This window comes from Saccopteryx leptura, chromosome 4, assembly GCF_036850995.1.
Source record: "Saccopteryx leptura isolate mSacLep1 chromosome 4, mSacLep1_pri_phased_curated, whole genome shotgun sequence".
Taxonomy (NCBI): Eukaryota; Metazoa; Chordata; class Mammalia; order Chiroptera; family Emballonuridae; genus Saccopteryx; species Saccopteryx leptura.
In genome coordinates, this window is record NC_089506.1 from 101,653,557 (window position 1) to 101,667,681 (window position 14,125).

Genomic DNA, 14,125 nt, shown 5'->3' on the forward strand with positions numbered 1-14,125 from the left:
ATGAAAGAGAAGAAGACAGCAATTGCTGTCCCTGGATGTCAGGAATGGAAGAAATCAAACTAACTGTTAATGAGCACCTTCTGTATGCAAACAGAGCTTTGCATCGGTTATTCCAGTTGATTACTACAACCACTTTATAAAGTGAGTATTTTTTAACCCCATTTTAAATGAGGACACTATGGCTCATAGCATTTTGTGAAAATACTATAGCCAAGCAACCAAAAAGTGATGAGGACAGGATGTGAACACGTCTCATTGCTGCAATAGCACATGTGCTTCCTAGTGTTTAATGCTGTTCCCAGAAGCAGAGACATCTAGATTCTGCTCCTGAGTTTGAATTTCCCAAAGCAATGAGCATCTTTCCATAATCCAAAGTAAAAATCTTTCTATTTACTATTGGTCGAACTGTTTGCACCATTATCAGGCTGGGCTCAGCAGTCCTACGTTCACATGGGCTGGTGTGGCTGGGAACATCAGCAGCCTGGTAAGTCCTCCCTTTTCCAAGTCTACTCTTTTGTTTCCCGCTCTTGTCCTGTGTTCCAAAGACCACATCAAATCTGGATTTTCCTCATTGCTGCAACCGATACCCTTTTGCTTGAAGTGAGTGAACCCATCTCTGGTCACTAAGTGTGTCCCCAGTCGTTCTTCTTACCCACTGCCCACTGTCTAGCTGTTTAAGGTCCTATACCCAGGAGTCCTGAGTGTTGGGCAGTCTGAACTGGGATCACTATTCATGAGTAACATCACTCAGAAGTCCCTCCATGCATTCGTTACTGAGGCTGCTGTAACTGACTGCCCCAACCTGGGGACTTCACATTACAAATTTGCTCTCTCAAAATCTGTAGGCAAGAAGCTTCAAATCAAGGCATTGCCATCATCATTGTCCCTCTTCTTTCTAGTTTCTGGTGGTTTTTGGCAATCTTTGGCTCGTAGCTACATCCCTCCAAGCCCTGCTTCTTCCCTGGGGCTCTGTCTTTCCTCTTGTAAGACCATAAGTCATTGGATTTAGTGCCCACTCTAATACAGTATGACCTGGTATCAACTAATTATATCTACAAAAACACTATTGCCAAATAAAGTTGCATTCTGAAGTTCCAAGCAGACATGAATTGCAGTGGTGGGAGGGGGCATTGTTCAACCTGTTCACCCAGGGATCTATTGACCCTCATTATTGACCTTCATTCTCTGTCCAGATCCACCAGACAGGCTCACCTGGTGGTGATGGTGCTGAAAGCAGCAAACTATTGTTTGTCCTGGATGCCAAACTGGCTCAGAAATCCCCTGAAGAGTCACAAGAGTATGAAGTTCCATTCCGTACTATAGAGACTCTAGCAGAACATTTGCTGGGCTTCCTACTCATTATGAAACAGGTAATAGACATGACTGTCTTTAAAGGCTAGACCATATTTTACAATCTGTTATTTGGTTCATGATATTTTAAAGCAATAGAAAAAAATGCTCTAAAGATTTTGAAAATAAGGCATAAATCTTGTATGGCAAAGAAGAAACACATCAACTTAATAGAGGATAGGAATAGCTTTTTAAAAATTGCCCTGACCAAAAAAAAAAAAAAAGATAATGAATTACAAATTGTGCTTGCCAAACTCCAGCTCTCATAGATCAACGTGTACCTAATACTTTTTCCAAATTAAAAATAAAACAGAAGATTGAAGTCACTTGAAATATGCTTTTAAAAACTTTTAGTTATATATAAATTGTAGCAGTTCTACCATCTTTATGTACAGTGCCAATCAAAATTCTGACAAGCTGGTCAACACATGTCTAGAAGCAAAATCAAGGTTCTGTACTATGATCTAGCTGAGTTATGCTGGAGAGAAAGCAAGCATACTTTATTATCATCCTTGAGCCAAACTAGATTTGCAGCTCAACACAGCAATCACGAGAACCTGGGGAGCAGACCAGAAACTTGGATGGGTGAAAATTACCTCAATTTAAATAAATCTTAAGAGAAATTTCTGGACATAATTGTTATAATAGCCTTAAAAAGTCCTTTACTAAATGGCCCTGGCCGGGTGGCTTAGTGGTATAGCATTGGCTCGGTGTGTGGAAGTCCTGGGTTCGATTCCCAGCTTGGGCACACAGGAGAAGCACCCATCTGCTTCTCCACCCCTCCCCCTTTCTCTTCTCTCTCTCTCTTCCCTTCCCACAGTCAAGGCTCCATTGGAACAAAGTTGGCCCGGGCACTGAGGATGGCTCCATGGCCTCCACTTCAGGTGCTAGAATGACTCCGGTTGCAACAGAGCAATGCCCCAGATGGGCAGAGCATCACCCCCTAGTGAGCATGCCAGGTGGATCCCAGTTGGGCGCATGTGGGAGTCTGTCTCTGCCTCCCGTTTCTCACTTCAGAAAAATACAAAAAAAAATATCCTTCACCAAATGTTTTTTATCTGAAAAAGTGTTAGCTGGGTGGAAATAGTCTTTAAAATTTACCTTTTTCTGTATTGAGCTTTTCATGTGGGGATGGTAGGGTTCAGGATAAAGAAGGGTAGGGGACTGAGAGATCCCAACTCTTTCTACATCTAGAGATTTGCAAAGAGGTGGGAGAGGCAGGTGTTGCTAAATAGTCAGAGGGCATGAATATTTTTAAATCAGGCAGGCTCTTGGACTATGGAACTTGTCTGAAACACTTGGTTAATGCCTGAAACAGTGATTGCCAGGAAGCATGCTAGAGGATTAATTAACAATGTGGACTTGGGAACCAGACAGACTTGTGAATGACTCCCTCCTATGTCTCTAATGAGTAAAGAAATTAATCTCCCTACGTTTCATTATATCAATATCAGAGCTTATGAGCGTATCCACTACACAAAGTCAGTATGGGTTAAATAAGATAACACAAGCAAAAAAAAAAAAGGTACATAATAAGTGTTCAATGAATACTAGTAATGACTAGAAATTCTTTTTTCATTTGTCCTATTTTGTTTTTGGAGTATGCAGAGACTACTCTCTAATGACTTAGTTTACTCAAACACCATGCAAAAATCTACCCTTCTGGTGAGATTAGCAATGCAAAATGTGTAGGCATGATGCCCAGGGTTTGTGTTCTTGATACTGAGTTCCCCACAACAGCTGTGTAATGAGAAGTGCAATAAATCCGGAGTTAGCAGATCTGAATGGGAGTCCTGGTGCTCCCACCAACAAAGCCACCCAAGCTACCTGGCGCCCACTCTGCAGCTGTGACTGGAACGCCTCCAGCTCCACAGTGCAATGTCTATGGCTATGCAAATGACAGGTGAGCCGATAGAGAGGGTAGGAAACAGGCCATAGAACTGAAATGGAGACACATAGTCAGCAGGGTTAGTATACAGTCAGATGTAAAGCATAAGGGAAAAGGGGAAGAAGGAGAAAGAAGAGGAGAATCAAATGATCACAGCAGAAAGAGATGAGAAGATGAATGAAGAAAAGAATGGGAGCAGGAGGAAGGAGAGTAGAAAGAAAGAAGAAAAGAGAGGTAGAGCGGGAAGCCCTGGTCTGCTGGGTTATGGAAATGATTAGCAGTAGCTGCATCCTTGCAGCCTGGCTGAGAGGGCAGGGCTGGGGCTGACAGTGGTTGCCTGGGCAGCGGGAGGAAGCCTCGTGAAGTCAGCCTGGCTGTTCTCTTCCTTTCCAGGAATTAGCCTTTGGAGATACCACGTTTCTCTGAAAGGGTGAGCATGGAATCAGCCTGAAGGGAGGAAAGTTGCCTAAGAAATTAATGTCATCATAGATTCCACTGTTCAGAGCTGAACATTTTATTGCCATAATAATGTAAGCACTGAACATTTATTTAATCACCAACTCTGATGAAACTATTTTGAGAAGTTGAATAAAGGAAAAGTATGTGTGTTGAGGGTGGTATAAGAGAAGTGAATTCTCATCTTTTAATTTAGAAATCCAATATACAGTATCTAAATGCAGAAAAACATCTGGAAATAAATACAAACATGTTATAAAAATGGACACGAAAGACCAAGCAAACAATTAAAAAGTTGATAGCGGCAGTCCCTGGGGAGCAGGAGTTTGGGAAGAATCTGCTACTTTTTCATTGTTGTTGTTTTAAGCCTTGCAGCAATATTTGAGTTTTTAAAGTGTATATGTTCATTACTATAATGAACATAAAAATTAAATTTAGCCCTGGCCGGTTGGCTCAGCGGTAGAGCGTCGGCCTGGCGTGTGGGGGACCCGGGGTTCGATTCCCGGCCAGGGCACATAGGAGAAGCGCCCATTTGCTTCTCCCCCCCCCTCCCCCTCCTTCCTCTCTGTCTCTCTCTTCCCCTCCCGCAGCCAAGGCTCCATTGGAGCAAAGATGGCCCGGGCGCTGGGGATGGCTCCTTGGCCTCTGCCCCAGGCGCTAGAGTGGTTCTGGTCGCGGCAGAGCGATGCCCCAGAGGGGCAGAGCATCGCCCCCTGGTGGGCAGAGTATCGCCCCTGGTGGGCGTGCCGGATGGATCCCGGTCGGGCGCATGCAGGAGTCTGTCTGACTGCCTCTCCCCATTTCCAGCTTCAGAAAGATACAAAAAAAAAAAAAAAATTAAATTTAAAGTGTATTTGGAATGTGAAGAACATCACTAATGGCTGATGTGAAAATTCAGAAAATGCCTAAAAGGTAAACATTATATCTTTACCTGTGAAGAACTTGAGGCTTAGAGACCTTTTGCAAGGTGACATAGTTACTAAGTGACAGTAACACCTAGTATTTTTGATTTCATATTTTAGGCTTCCTCATAATACCTCCTGCTTCTTATTATCTTTTATCTTAAATTTGTCATGTTACTTTATTTTTTTTAATTTATTCATTTTAGAGAGGAGAGAGGGAGTGAGGTTGGGGGGAGGATCAGGAAGCATCAACTCCCATATGTGCCTTGACCAGACAAGTGCAGGGTTTCGAACCGGCGACCTCAGCGTTCCAGGTTGATGCTTTATCCACTGCGTCACCACAGGTCAGGCTGTCATGTTACTTTAAATAGTATCACCTATCCAATAACAACTAAAAAATTTTTGAGTATACAAAATGACATCCTTCATGAGTCACATGTGAGCTAACTGAACAATCTAATGTTATCTTAGGTCTCAACTGCACCCTTGGTTTGGTGACATCGAAGGTACAGTTTTTGGGTTCTAAAGCTTTTCCTAATAAACACTTGCTTCTCATTAGACCATCCCAGTTCCAAGGAATTGATCTCATTGCTTAACAAATGTCCTCAGTTTAATTCAGTCAGGGCACCTGGGAAATAACATTTTTATTTCCTGTCAGGACATGATTGCATTAAACCTTAATGATGTGCCTGACATCAATGGGGCTTAGATAAGAATACTTTAATTGAGTGTCAACTATACCTCTGGAGTGCTCATCTAGATATAAAAATCTAGAGTTTTCAAAAAGCTATAATCTTTGATGAACTCTCAGTTCTCTTCTATTAGTTTAATATATCTACTGATTAATATCGCCTCCCTTTCGTAAGCTAGCCTTCTTTTTGGTAACTAGATTTTTTTTGTATCCTTTGGCATCGGTTCCTGGAAGTGTGATTATTGTGTCTGCAATATGCAGAGAATTCAATGGCATTGCCAGTAAAATAAACAAAATATAATTATGTCATAATTAGTCTTGCCTGAAGAAAGATGATTGATTTTCATTTTATATAATAAGTGAAGACCTATGGTAATGACAAATGTCAGGATGTTTCTTAGAAAACTTTATTTAAAAACTGGTACAAGAAATATAGGTTGACTTGCTATACAACCTATCAATTTGCTCTTTCTAGTCTAAGTTCTTGGGTTTTACATTTATAAATTCTTAGAATTTCATGCAAATAGATGCCTACTGCTCACAAAAATTAGGGGGATATTTCAAAATGAATATGAAGCAATAAAATATCCCCTAATTTTTGTGAGCAGTATATGTACAGATTGAAGTAAAGATGGTTCATAACTTTCATCAAATTTTTAAAGATGTTAATAACCCCTAAAACATAAAGAATCATTACTCTACATAAAGAAATGAACTCCATGCAGAATTATTTAATTAGATTCTCCTTAGTGGATCGTAAAGGCTTTTATAATATGTATTAATAAATTCCCAAGGTTAGAAGCATTAAATATGCCTGCTATAATTACTATTCAATTATTTTTCCATTTCTGGAGCCATGAATCTCAAAGTTCATCTGAGACAAATTTGATCTTCCCTTCTACTACATCCTCCAAATTTCTTGTTTTCCCCTAGCTTTTGAGAACTCACATGAAATTATCAATAGACAATATCTTTTATCGTGGCTTTCTATGAAATGTTCTACTTCTTTCTCTGAAATGCACACTGAACATATTTAATAGAAAAGTAGAAATCTCAAGCACCACATTATTCAGTGATGTCAATGGCATCACCCTGCCAACCTTTCACCTTGTTCTTTCATTGATCAGAAAGTTTTTGCGCCATCTCTGCTAGAGCTCTTAAAAGACATTTTCAATTAAGCAATTATATAAAAAAAAAACAAGTAATAAGTATGTGGCCTGGTTTTCTGAGATATATGTATCAGAAAGGTATATATATTGCCAGGAGATATCATCATTGTTAAATTTAACAACAACCTGGAAATTTAATTGATTATTCTGGTTAATGAACATTTAGGAAAATATTTTAAAGATCAACTATAGAATAGTTTATATTACTAAGAAACAGAAATCTTACTCTCAGAAGCTTAGTGATCCAGAGTGCAGCATCAAGCCGGGTTTCAGGTGTAGTGATGGTGGCAGGTGATCACCACGTTGCGGAGTTATTTTCTTACCTTTCCACATTTAGAAACTAAATGTTAACAGTGTATCTAGGCTTACAAGTTTTTTAGATATCAACTGATGGCAACCAAATTCATGAAAAACTAGAGTATCAATCAGACACGTGTATTTATCTGTCAGAAGCATAATATGTCTATCAATGTTTGTTAGTCTCATATACTCCCTTCCTGAAATTAGGAAATAAAAACAGTTAAAAGTTGAGAGCTGAGTATAGAATTCTAACAGACAACCAGCTATGGGAAAGTTGCTAATGGACTCCTCCAAAAGCACAGGTCTCAAACTGATTTTATAACTGCCTGGTGATTCTTGGGCCAGGTTCTCTGCATCTGTACATTGAGTATGCCACTTTCTTGCAATGGATCCTGGGGTGAGATATTTAGCCTTTCTGAGCCTCATCTGCCTTAACTTTTACTAGAAGAAATGATGGTACGTACCTCGTAAGGTTGAAAACAAATAATGAATGTAAAGAACGTAGCACTGTGTTGGTCCATAGTTAATTTATATCCATAGACCTTCTTGTTTAATTTATTTTTCCTTCTTTTACCCTTCTATGTTTTTCTTTTCCTTTTTTTGTCCTTAAAACATTAGAGCCTGACCAGGCGGTGGTGCAGTGGATAGAGCGTCGAACTGGTATGTGGAAGAACCCAGGTTTGAGACCACGAGGTCGCCAGCTTGAGCGCGGGCTTATCTGGTTTGAACAAAAGCTCACCAGCCTGGACCCAAGGTCCCTGGCTCGAGTAAGGGGTTACTCGGTCTGCTGAAGGCCCGCGGTCAAGGCACATAAGAGAAAGCAATCAATGAACAACTAAGGTGTTGCAACGCACAATGAAAAACTAATGATTGATGCTTCTCATCTCTTCGTTCTTGTCTGTCTGTCCCTGTCTATCCCTCTTTCTGACTCTTTCTATCTCTGTAAAAAAAAAAACAAAAAAAAACCACACACACAAAAACAAACAAAAAAACATTAGAAATAAACATATATCTGAGAAATTCTTAGCATTGTTTTTTTGTGTCTGGTTTGAAAAGTTTGCATAAATGACATTGTACTTTAGATCTTATTCTGTTTCATACATTTTTTATGTTATTATATGAGAATTTAATTTATTGCTTCTGACTCTTACATAGTATTGGGTCATGTATATTAGCTATATTTATTTATCTACTCACTAAGTGATGGGTAAAGGTAGCGTCCATTTCTCTGCCGCTCCTGAGCATCTCTGTGGTTAGCAAATAGGCTCACAGTTTCTTGCGAACGTGTATCAGCTTTTCTCTGGGGTAAATTCCCAGGGACGAAATTACTAGGTCATAAATGCATATGCTTGTATATGGTGGATGTGGAAGAACAGCACATACTTCTATCTACCTTTCCAGTAGAGTAGCATGGGGAATGGGATTGGAGATGTGAGATGAAGGGAAAAGTAATAAAATAAATGAAGAACGTTCCATAGATGGATGCTAATTCGGACTGATGAGTGTGATCAACTCAGTCCTATGTACCTGAGGTCCTTGAAGACAAGATATAAATGAAATAAAAATGAATACAGCTTAATGCACTACCCAAATCAATACAATGCCTACTACAATCCTTAGCATTCCCATCTGTTCTGGAGCCAGACTGTCAGCCTCCCACGACCCTGTAAAGTTGCTGTAGAAATCATGAAATGATGTCTGTGAGGCTTTTAGAATTCTTGAGATTTAAACTCCGTATGAACAATGCAAAATGTAACTTGGCACAGATGGATAGCTCTTGAAATTTTATTTACAGATCTCTTTTCTAATTAACACTGTAGATGGCTGGGACTTAAATGGTCTCTTCAAACTTGAATATTGTTGATTCCCAACAAACCTATAAAGATTTCTTATACAAAGACTATTTAATCCAATCAAAGAGTAGAGGCTCTCACACTCGGGCACACATTATTTAGTCACATGTAATAGCAAGAGGTACAGAACCAGGTGATCTGAAGTAAGCACTGTAAATAGAAATGTGAAACCAGAGTTCAAGTATTAGTTTAAATTCACACTCATAGATGGATATGACTTAAAATGAGAAATAAAAGACTATTCAAGTTTTACTTATGCCAAAGATAGAAATAATTAAACTTTTGGTTTTTCAATAGTACTTTTTGGTTTTTAGGGCCCAATGCTAAATGACAGGTACAACAGCTTTTCAGAGCAGAATAAGGTAACTACTTCTTCAGGAACTGTGGAGACACCGACCTGCGGAAGTGGCTGTACTGATTTTCTTCAGGAATAATAATAAAGGAAATAATGTGAAAGAGAAGAATCTGCTTTGAGACATGTCCACAGAACTATTAAAATAATTCTGCTCAGTCCTTGAATTCAGAACAGAATTATTTTAATTTTTAATAGTTTAGGATATAATAGGTAAGTTAATTAATTAGTTCATTTTGCTCAAACCATTAAAATATTAATCCATTGTTATTTTTGGTAATGCATATCACTGTAATTCTTTTAATATTTAGAAGCCAGAAGTAAACAATTCAAGAGCATAGTTAGGACTAAACAACACCACTAATTTTTAAAAATATTACAATTTTATTGAATTGGGTTTTATTTAAAATTGTTTTCTTCTTTGTTTTTGTCATTATTGTATCTAAGATATTTGCATGGTTCAAATTAATCTGTATATATTCTGCTTACAACATTAAACACAAATTTTATTTTAGTAGTACCTACAGAAATTATCCATGTACTCTAAGTATAGGAAATTTTAAATGTAGTTTATGAAAGATGAATTTTATGTATAAATACTATTCTTATTGTCATCCTTATCCAAGAGAAAGTTTTCAGTTTGTAAAAACCTTTATAAAATGTAACTGTAAATATATCAGAGATGAAGCAGGAGATTCAGAACAATAATTTGTGATTAAATCCAATCTTTTAATCTAGCTGTTAGGAGTTGACTATAAAACCCTTGTCCTCAGAGCTTTGCTCCTTTAATTTTAATTCCTTGTGCACTCATTGATTTAGGGAGATGGAAAATCCACCTTTTTAAAATAGGGCACTTTTTAAAATTGGAATCCTTTTAAAGTGGTGTAGGGAAAACAGTTGTGTTCGGTTTACTTGCTTGCACTTTGCATGATTGGTGCATGAGCACATGGCAGAGCCAAACGTGTGTAGCCTACATAGGCTACAGGTACTTTCCCTGGTGCAGATTGTTGCCCACCACTGCAAGGGGCCGTTTTCCTGTTTGCTCACCTGCCGCCATGAGAATCAGTTTCCCCCTGCCTGCCTCTGCAAGACTCTAATAAACGGGAATGGCTCAATGCATTCTGGCTCCACAGTTCCTCTACCATCTGCCTGAATCCAATGTTAACCTGCCTGGCCTCGGCCACTGGCATTACAAGGGCTGTTTGACATATTACGTAGCTACAACCCTTTTAGTAGGAGGTAACTGCTGGTATAAAAGCATCAGTTAAATCTAATATTCTATGTATAGCATACTTTATTCTATATTTATAGCATGGCTTCATTTTCCAAATCTAACCTAAAATGTGCCCCTTTTCTGGTACAAGAAAAGCAACTTGTGGTATATTCTGGGCTTGAAGGTATGCTGGACATTCACCAGACTGTCTTAATACAACTGTCTCCTGCCTTGTGTCCCTCAACCCTAGTGGAAGAGATTTAACTGTTCATAATAGAGATACCTTAATTCTATAGATACAGTATTGGAATTTGACACAAAAATCTACCTTTTCTGTCTCTAACAGATCTGGTGAACAAAAGGAGATATATATATCATATATATATATATGATATAGATATTGATGATATAAATATAGATATAGATATATTTTAAAAATATGTTCCAGCAATTCTGTAGCGTTTTCCTTACAAGCAAAGCATTGACTATTGCCTACTCTCTGGTCACTGCTGCTCATTGAGTCATCTGAAGTTGATTACCACCATCCTTGGAGGATAGTGTAAAATGTCAATGAAATCATGAACTAATTTAATGACATGCACATTGTTCCATTCATTTAGGCAAGTGGTTTTTTTGAACATTGAAGCATTTCACCTATTCCTGACTAGACTAAATTAACTCAAAAATTTTAAGATTACTTTGCTGTTTCTCTCTAGTTCTCAGCTGTCATCCTAGGGTGAAAAGCCCCAGAGTCTTCTCAGTCAACAGAGACCTTGTGAACATTCAGAAAAGTCTAAATGAACTATCATTAGGTCACAGGGATTTGGAAGCGAGAGCATATTCTGTGGCATTGGTGGTATTGCCTCAGTAGAGTTGATATCCTCAATTATAGGCAGCAGATAGACATCTGAGTGAATGAGTGACCTTCTTGGGTGCCTTCCCCAAGTAGATCCAGTGCTATCACAATTCAGAGGCAATCACTGTCTATTACCTGCAGGCCAGCCTGCTATGCTCGCCAGAGGCCTGGGCTTTGAAAAGACGCTGGCTGAACACCTAATTTCCCCACTCCTAGGCACAGTTAGGGGAAAGAGAGGCTCATTGCCTTCTAGAGATTTTATAAGGTGCTTACATGCTGATTGAGGCTGCCATTGCCTGGATTTGGTGCTGCTGGGATAGAAAGGTTCTTCTGAAATATTAAACACCCAAGACTCAGCAGCATATGAGGATGAGAAATGGCTGAATCACAGAAAGAAAAATACTTCATCATTCCACTTACAAGATGGATCTAAAATTGTCAGTTCATAGAATCGGAGTGGAATGGTGGTTGTGGGGGTTGGGGGTGGGATGGGGAGTTACTAGTCCACCGTCATCAAGTTCCAGTGCAGTGACAGGAACAAGCTGTAGATCCGCTGTACAACATTGTGCCCACAGTTAACAATATGTACTGCACTCTCAAACGGTTGTTAAGATGGCAGAGCTCGTGGTAAGGATTTTTACCATAATAAAGTAAAATTTGAAGGAAAAAAAAACCCCAACAGCAGAGCCAGACTTGTCAATACTTACTGAACAGATGGCAGGACCCACCTGTCCTATCAATGGTAGTCTATAGTGTGACTCAGGCCAGGGAGAACAGACATAAAAAGAAAGACCTTTCACTTTTCAGAATAAAACCTTCTCTGCCTTCAAAGAGCACTGGATGCCTCTTTACCCCACATCCCTACAGCACAATGCTTTTCTCATTTTTGAAAACTGGTTTATAGTTTACCCAAAGCTTGTTATTGTTACTCTAGCTAATAACCCACACTTATGATTTCTTTTAGAAGAGCTACATAAATGAAGTGTAACACCTGAAATAATAAGATTTTACAGGAAATAATGTGAATCAAGCCTTTTGCCCTTAATAACCCATAATAAAACAACTCTTGTTACCAAGCTCTGCAGGCAAATTCAGTGCAGGTTGCCATGGTAACATCCAGCTGTGCCTCAGTGCCTGCTTGATGACTAGTGTGATGTCAGGCTCTTGAGATAACCACAAGCTTAGACAAATCTTTACAGCCACAGTGACAGTCCACTGGGGACTTCAGTTATGCCTGGGTGAGGGTTTCTGTGTCCAGGTATAATTAAAATGCACTCAGACTTATGATTGGGAAGTCTTTCAGCAGAGAATCAATCAGGTGACCTCTGTAATCCTCCATTCACTTCATTTCTCCACATGACTGCCCAAGCAGAAGTGAGCCAGGAATGGGGCAGCCGTAGTGTTTTACCGAAGATGGTGCTTCTTGATTCTGTGACTGGACTCACCTCTTGCATGGGTGGGACAAGTAGCTGTTCTATGCTCATCCACACCAAAAAAGGACACCATAAAGACCTTTTTGTCCCCTCTTCCCTGTCCCCTGCATCTAGATACCTTCAAATGTGACTAAGTCCTAAATTCTATTGCTCATTACTTTTATTTAGGCAACAAAGTCAGACCTTTTACCCAGAATATAATTTTCAAAATTTGTTTACTTTCTGGGAGGAAAATATATGCCCTGGGAAATCTGTTCTTTTCTTTCCTCTTTGTTCTTTCTTTCTGCCTCTCCTACAAATGTTTATTAGGTACCTGTTATCTGCCTGGTAGTTACTAGAAACAAAAGAATAAAGAAGGCTCAACCCCTGCCCTCTAGAAGCCCACAAGTTATTAGATGGGAACATGGTATGCAAGCAAATGTGTAAAGTAGAGAAAGGTGTGCACAGAGCACAGGTGGATAAATCCTATTGCAGTTGGGGACACGGTATGCTTGGCTTAACTCTTGAAAGGACATTAGTGGCTTTGGAGAAGGGAGGTAGAAGGGACACTGTGTAAAGACTGACACATGAAATAATTTCTTATGTCTGGGGAAAAGCAAGCAGTTTATAATGGTTGGATCTTTGGCCATGAGAGCAGTCTAGGGAGAAATAAGACTGGGAGGTAGATATGAAGCCAGATTCTAATGTGTTTTCTTTCATTTCACAGGCAAATAGGATCTACTTAAGGCTTTATGAAGGGAGGACAAAGAATTATAATTGCCATTGCCATTAGGAAGATTATTCTTCCAGCAAAGAGAAGCATAAACTGGGGCAATTACAAAGTTATTGAAATAGTATGACTATGGAAACTATAGAAGACATTTTATTATTATTATTATTATTATTATTATTATTTTGATCGGTCTAGCGTCTTCTTTTTGGAAATGAATTTGCCTGCTCTCAGCTTTTGGCTCACCCTTGCAGGATGGGCATATGACCCAAACCCAGCCCCATCTCTGGCTACTGAGATCGGTCCAGGTGAGCACATAATCCAAGCAGCACCAATCAGACTTCTCCCACGAAATCTCATACATAGATCCCAGGCATAGGACTTCTTTTTCTTTGAGATTGAAAGATGTACCAAAAGGCTTCCAGAGGCCATCATTTTGCTCCAAGAAGAGATCCCTCTGAGCAATAAGCCTATACTTAGAGGAAAAGGCACTGAAAGTGGGGAAACAGAGCTTTATTGGTATTGTTTGAGCCTCTAGAATGTAGGACCTGGATCCAGCTGTGTCTGAAACCAATATATCAATGGACTTGCCAGTTGCATGTTTCTTTTTTAATTGAGCAAGCTTGTGTTAGTATTTTTTGTTTTTTGGGTTTTTTTTTCCTTGACACTTGCAATGGAATATTTCCTGACTGGGAACCCATGTAAAAACGATGAGACTCTGAGTTGAGGCTGTAGAGGCTTTGTTTGTTTGTTTGTTTGTTTGTTTTGAGAGGGAGGCAGGGAGAGAGAGACAAGAACATCGAGCCGCTCCTGTTTGTACCCTTACTGGGGAATCAAACCAGCAACCTCTGCTTTCTGGGAGGATTCTCCAACCAACTAAGCTATATGGCCAGAGCTTAATTTTTATTGATATTTTAGAGAGACAGAGAGAGGATAGGAGAAAGAAGAGAGGG